The sequence below is a fragment of the Epinephelus lanceolatus genome, chromosome 16 (assembly GCF_041903045.1).
Source record: "Epinephelus lanceolatus isolate andai-2023 chromosome 16, ASM4190304v1, whole genome shotgun sequence".
In the NCBI taxonomy this organism is placed as follows: Eukaryota; Metazoa; Chordata; class Actinopteri; order Perciformes; family Serranidae; genus Epinephelus; species Epinephelus lanceolatus.
In genome coordinates, this window is record NC_135749.1 from 27,485,204 (window position 1) to 27,491,678 (window position 6,475).

The window sequence follows — 6,475 nt, forward strand, 5'->3', positions numbered from 1 at the left end:
CTGGTGCCTATATTACCCACAATGCAACTCAAGCACCCACGGTTTGGTCTGAGATTCAGGCGTGTTATGCTAGTAACAGCTAATGAAGCCTCAAGGTGAGATGAAGCATGATCCACAGCAGTCTCACTTGTTTCTAACTCCACAGCAACATTAAAAAAAAGTTTGAACCTGTAGCCTTCAGTCCCAACCAACACTGTCTCGCTTGAGGCAATTTGTCAGACTTTGCACAGCTCTCTCCGCAGCCGGAGAAGTTTTATATAAAAAATTGTCTGCATACACTTAACAAAAATATAACTGCAACTCTTTTGCTTCTATTTTCTATCAGTTAAAGACATTTTCTCTGCACACAAAAGACGTTATTCTCTCAAACTGTATTAACAAAGTTGTTAATATTTGGATGATCACAATAAAAGGCTGCTCTAAAAGTATTATTACATGACACAACGCCACAGATGTCACAAGTTTTGAGGGAACGTGCCATTGGCATGCTGACGGCAGGAGCAGCTGTGCCCCCGTGAAGCCGTCTCCAACGTTATTTCCAAGAATTTCACAATAATCAGTCTAGTGAGCCAGCCCAGGAGCTCCGGCATCTTCACCTGAAAGATGCTCTGAGACCAGTCCCTGAGATGAGCTTCCCTGAGACGGTTTCTGACTGTGTAGAAATACTTTGGTCATACAAACCAACTCTCACATCAGCCTTTCAGGTGAAGGTGCTGATTGTAGGGGTCCTGGGCTGGCTCACCAGGCCGGTTGGATGTACTGTCAAATTCACAGGCAAGAACTCTGGTGGACGTTCCTGCAGTCAGCACGCCAATGGCACGCTCCTTTAAAACTTGTGACATCTGTAGCATTATGTTGCACATTTTAGAGCAGCCTTTTATTGCGACCATCTCAAGGCACAGCTGAGTAACAATCCTGCTGCTGATATACCACACCTGTCAGGTGGCTGGATCACAGATTATGTTGGTTAAGTGATCACAAACACAGATTTAAACAAATTTGTGACCAAACTTTGAGAGAACCGTGTTTTGTATGTGCAGAGAAAAAGCCCATCCATCCATTTTTAACAGCTTATCCGAAGCTGGGTCATCCCGAGGCGTTCCCAGGCCAGACAATATCGAGAAAGTCCCAGATGTTTTACTTCAACTCATGTATCAATGATTTTAAATGCTGTTTGAAAAGCGAGTACATTTACAATATAGTAGCTACATTACAGTGGTGGGGGAAGCATTTAGATTCTTAAGTTTAAAAAAAGCAATACTTTTAACTGCTCTTACAAATGCATTCATTTATCAATAGCATTTTACTGCTGAAGTCAAAGTGGAGCTCATTATAACAACTTAATACACTGTTGGGTAATTTAATCTATAAGAATGCAGCACAGCCATCATGTGTTTTATATGAAGAATCTTACTAGAGCTCTACAGATAAACAAAGTGAAGTAAAAGGTGCAGTATTCTCTTCATGGTAGAAGTATAAAGAGGTTTAAAGTGGAAACTCTCAGGCTAAGTAAAGTGTAAACACCTCAAATTTGCATTTTAAGAGCAGCGAGTACATTTACTTAGCTGAGGAGTATATGCAAAGCAGGCCTGTTGTCTTTGCGCAGCACTGATGTGTATGTGCCATATGTTCTGTAAAACATCTCCTCTCTGCAGCTTGAGCACATGAAGTCAAGAGGTCATCAGAGGTGCAGGTTTAAACAAACGCTGTGAGGAACGTTGAACCGTCAAAACTTGTTCTCCAACACAAAACCACACTGAGGCTTTTTTAAATGAAGTAATAAGAACCACACAGCACAAGGTGTTCTTATTAAATTAGGTCAAATGCATTTACAGTAGGATCAGACACTGTTACCACATACTGTGTTTGCATGAGGCAGGTGTTGACTATAATAAGCAGTGTTGTCAGTGTTTGCTTCATATATTGTTTTCCAGTCAGCATCATTAGTTACAGGTCGCTAAACAAGCACAAAAACCTGCTTCGGATTAAAAAAAAAAACAACAAAAAACACCCCACACTAAGATTTATGACTCATTCATGGAAACATGAATGTGCTGTCAGCGTACTTCCCCAGCTTACGCTGCAGTTTGATATTGAATAAATAAATGCTAACACACTGGCGTGCATATTATATAAGGCACAAACACATGTTCATGAGTGAGAATGGGGAACGAGGAAATGTTCTTATTCAGCATACTGTAGATAATGAGAGATAAAAATAAAACACTTATCACTGTAGGAAAATGAGGCCACTAAAGCTACTAACAACTACACAGGAAAGAAAAGTAGATTACTGATTAAAGAAAAAGTATGAGAGGGCCACATTAACATGCACTTTTAACATGTGTGGGCTAGAAAAATGAAGCCAACAGAGAAGTGCAGTTCCCCTAATGACCACTTGAGGCTGACTCCGGAGGCCAGTCAATCCTCATACACCCTCATGTGAAAATGCTAAACTCTAAAGCAGAAATTAACATGTTTACAGCCTGGTACAAAAAATGGTTTTGGTCTCTATGGCTCTTTATGAATTTTTCTATAACCAACCGTTTACATTTTATTAAGGCTTAAAGTTATGCATAAAGTTACTCTTTCAGTGACGGGCTGTCTGTAGGTCGTGTCCTCAGCCTCCCAGTCAGATCCACTCCTCGCTCCTCCACAGCACCAGCCTCTTGTCCAAATACGGTTACTTCTGCCTCCAAAAAACCAAGATGGCGAAGGCCGTAATGCTGAACTCAGGGCATGTCCAGTATTTTTACAATCTATGATATAGGCCTATGTGATCTTAAGGAGGTTAAGTACACACCAGTTTTTTTTTATTCAAAAATAATTTTATGGTGCTTGTACCATACATCAGTATTTCAATTTTGAGCCACTGGGGTCTTCCACTCTTCTAATTTCAGATAGGTCCTCCAATACGACCAACCACATTGTCTGTTCCAACCCTCTTATACCACCCACAGGAGCATTTTCTAAATTAGCATCCTTACGGCTAGGTTTACGAGAACAAAGGTTTGGCTTAAAATAAGTATGTTTTCTTACATAACTTACGTATGTGATGTAAGGTATGTAACGTGAAGTTATGTACATACATAAGTTAAAATAACTCAATAATGACTTTTGGTTTCACATGGGACATAATCAGCTGTGTTTGTTTGATCTATTTGTCCATCCCGACCGCCTCCTTACCAATGACTGTATAAAAAAGATGGAAGACATGACAGCTCCCCAAAAGTGGAGCCAAAACATCTCGACTTCCCCCTGGTGGCTGGCTGCAGTACAAGTCATAAACCCCACTCCCGTCATGTTAGTGTATGGGACATGGGCCAGACTAAAACATTAAAGTATGTCAAATACTTGGTCGTCGCCATCTTGGTTTCTTGTCAGTCACAGTAGTTGCGCCCTAAAGCATACTTTGCTGTATCATATATTTGACTTTAAATGGGACCTTACTTTACAATATGAACTTCCTGCTGTATTGAATAAGACTTGAAACGCGCAATTGAGAACATAAACTCATTTGCAAATAGTTGTTAAAGCGAATTAAATCAAGTGAGAAGTATTTTCTCATTGACTTTTATACATTCAGACTTCTTTGCCAACCAATGGAGTCGCCCCCTGCTGGCCATTATGGCTGGTTCACACTACACGACATGTCTGTCCGTTCAGAGAGTCACTATGTCAGATTATCCGATTGGGAAGTCATAAAATCGTGCCATGACTTGGCCGAATGACATGACTACACGATGGTCCACACCAATCATCCCCCGTCGTCTTTCACCATGTGTATGATGTCATCAGGTTATTCCTGTCCTATTTTTATTATTAGTACTATTATTTCAGTCACTGTGTCTGTTCATGTGCAAGCTGAAATGCTACTGTTGTAACGTAAAAAGCACCAGCAGATGGCAGGAGCTACATTTGAAGTACTGTATGCAAACATGCAAGCTACTGAATCCTCCACTATAAGTTCCTGCAAATGTTTCACAATGAAACCCTGTTTAGAAAATGAAGGGATTCTCTCAACCAAATTTATAAGGGAAGGAAGTGTTGAGTTTGAAATGACAGCGCGATGCATTAACTTAATCGAGGTAAATGGCAGCGGACAAAAAGTCAAAATAGAAAAATACAGAGGGAATAATAAATAACGGCCTGTTTATAATGTAGTCTGTTTCAAATGAAGCTGGTAGCCTCTGCAGTTGAGGTGAGTAAAAGCTCCGCCACTGTTTAATTTTATTACTTTATATTATCCACTATGAAAAAGTAACATTCTTTGCTAGCTTGATGCTAATGGCAGAACTCACTAGGTTGACAAAGTGCCTCTGCTGTTTCACACCATCATTTTCCCCCTTTTACTCTGTGTGGTAACATCCCTAGAGGAAATATTAAAAACGCTGGGGTGTTGTTGCCGTACAGTTGTCTACTGGTCAAAGTGACGGCTGTGACCGGATCAGTCATGCTGATCGGGCTGATATCGTGCAGTGTGGCATTAGAAAGAATGCAGGTGTAAAGCACAGAAGCATTGGCTTCACTTTTCAGACCCGGAGATAACCCCTATGTCTTAATAAGCTGCGTTTGGTTGAGGACAGCCCCATTTCAGGGGGAAATATTGTACTTTTTACACCACTACATTTATTTTATATTTGAAAAATGAAAATGCGAAATGACCTTCTTTCACAGAGATGGAACAGGGGAAACCATGACTTTATGTTTAATCTGACTGAAGAAATAACTGAACTTTGCGGAGCATCTTGCTGCGTCAGATAAGATCTTTAGCACCTTTTGTGAAACCAGGTCTGCTCCCTTTGTTGTTGTTAGAGAGCTGCAATATCTGATTTTATTGTAGTTATTGTTGAAAGTTGTGAACACAACATTAACATATCTTCACCTTTTCAGTTGAATTAAGTGTAAAGAATTGTACTCATCCAGCTGTTCCAGAGCAACATTATCATTCACGTGGGGTTGTGTTTTTGTCCTTTGATGAATGTGAGGCTGATATTCACTTTACTTTTAGCTCTGTTTTTGGTCTCTAGCTCCTCTCAGAGTAAAATATCTGTCTCTTTAGCTGCTAAATGCTCTGCTATGTTCACCAGCTAGTCTCTAACTGGGCCTTGCAAAGCCAAGGCCAGTCATATATTTTGAACACATTGGCTATAACCACTTTAAACTTGAAACTAACAATAAACTAGCAGGTGAAACCCCGTAAACCAAACTGAGATGCTTAAGGGCTTTGAATTAAAGACTGAACTCACATACTTTGGCTAGACACACTGTTCTACTGACACGTGTTTAAAATGGCATCTTCAAGGATGACTCATGTTCCCACTGCGCCTTAGCATAATATGCAAATACTGGGGCTGGTGTACGTGAACTGATACACTTCACTGCCAGAGCACACAAGTCGAGACCTGTCGTGCAGTTCCTAAAGTTCACACATGGAATGAGAGTGAATGACAGGGTGACACGGACCTGCGTGCGCTGTATATACATTTACTGGTGCATCAAGTAATATACTCATGAATTTATTCATAAAAAATATGTATTTTTGTATTTATTAAAGCTCTCCTAACTTCCTGTAATTCTTTTGTATTTCTGCTTTTACTTAATGAACGGATCTGAGTGCTTCTCTCACCACTGAAAACACATGTATCTCCAGATAAGATACTGCTTGGCTACCTTTTTCACTTTATAGCAAGGGCATAGATTTTGTTTCAACATTGGAGGACACACATATGAAACAGGGGGTTTGGGGGCCCTTTAGAAAATTTTGAGCATCAAACACTTCATTTCCTACCTCCTGATGAATTCTTCTGTGTCAGTTTATGGTGTAATTGTCTTTAATTTTGTCAGAGTAAAAGTCCTCTGCTACTTTCTACGCTTGTGCATAATACAGTGCTGTGCACAGACATTTTGGAGGGCAGGTGCTCAAGTGGAAAATAAGGGCATTCCTTCCACAAAATTGCCCGGACGAAAAAATGTGTACACGCAAAGTGCACCCTGCCAGGTGGTTTCACCAACACCATAAGGTTTCTTGAGCTTGAGGCCTACAGTACATTTGTGCACAGTCATGAGCAGGGGAAATGTCTGTCTAGCTTATTTATGAAGTGTCTAAATATCTACACTATATACACCTAGCAGCTGCTACACACACACTTGCACTTTTATTATTTATTTATAACAGGCAACAACAAAGAAAACAATGCCACACTGTGCACACTTTAGTGCTCTAAAATAAATAACCATTACAATCAACAAGTCTTTACACAGAATTAAAAAGCTGTTCTCTGAATTTACAAAGTAATAAACCAACCAGTCTACCCTCCAAACTGCAAAGGAGGCCTGTGTTCAGTGGCAACAATCAGACTAAGTGCGCTCTCCTCTCCTGTCCTCTCCTCTCCTCATTCGCTTCTCCTCCTTTCTTTTAGAAATAGTCATATGCTAATTCTTATAACTATCTTCTGCATAGCTCTAAATATTG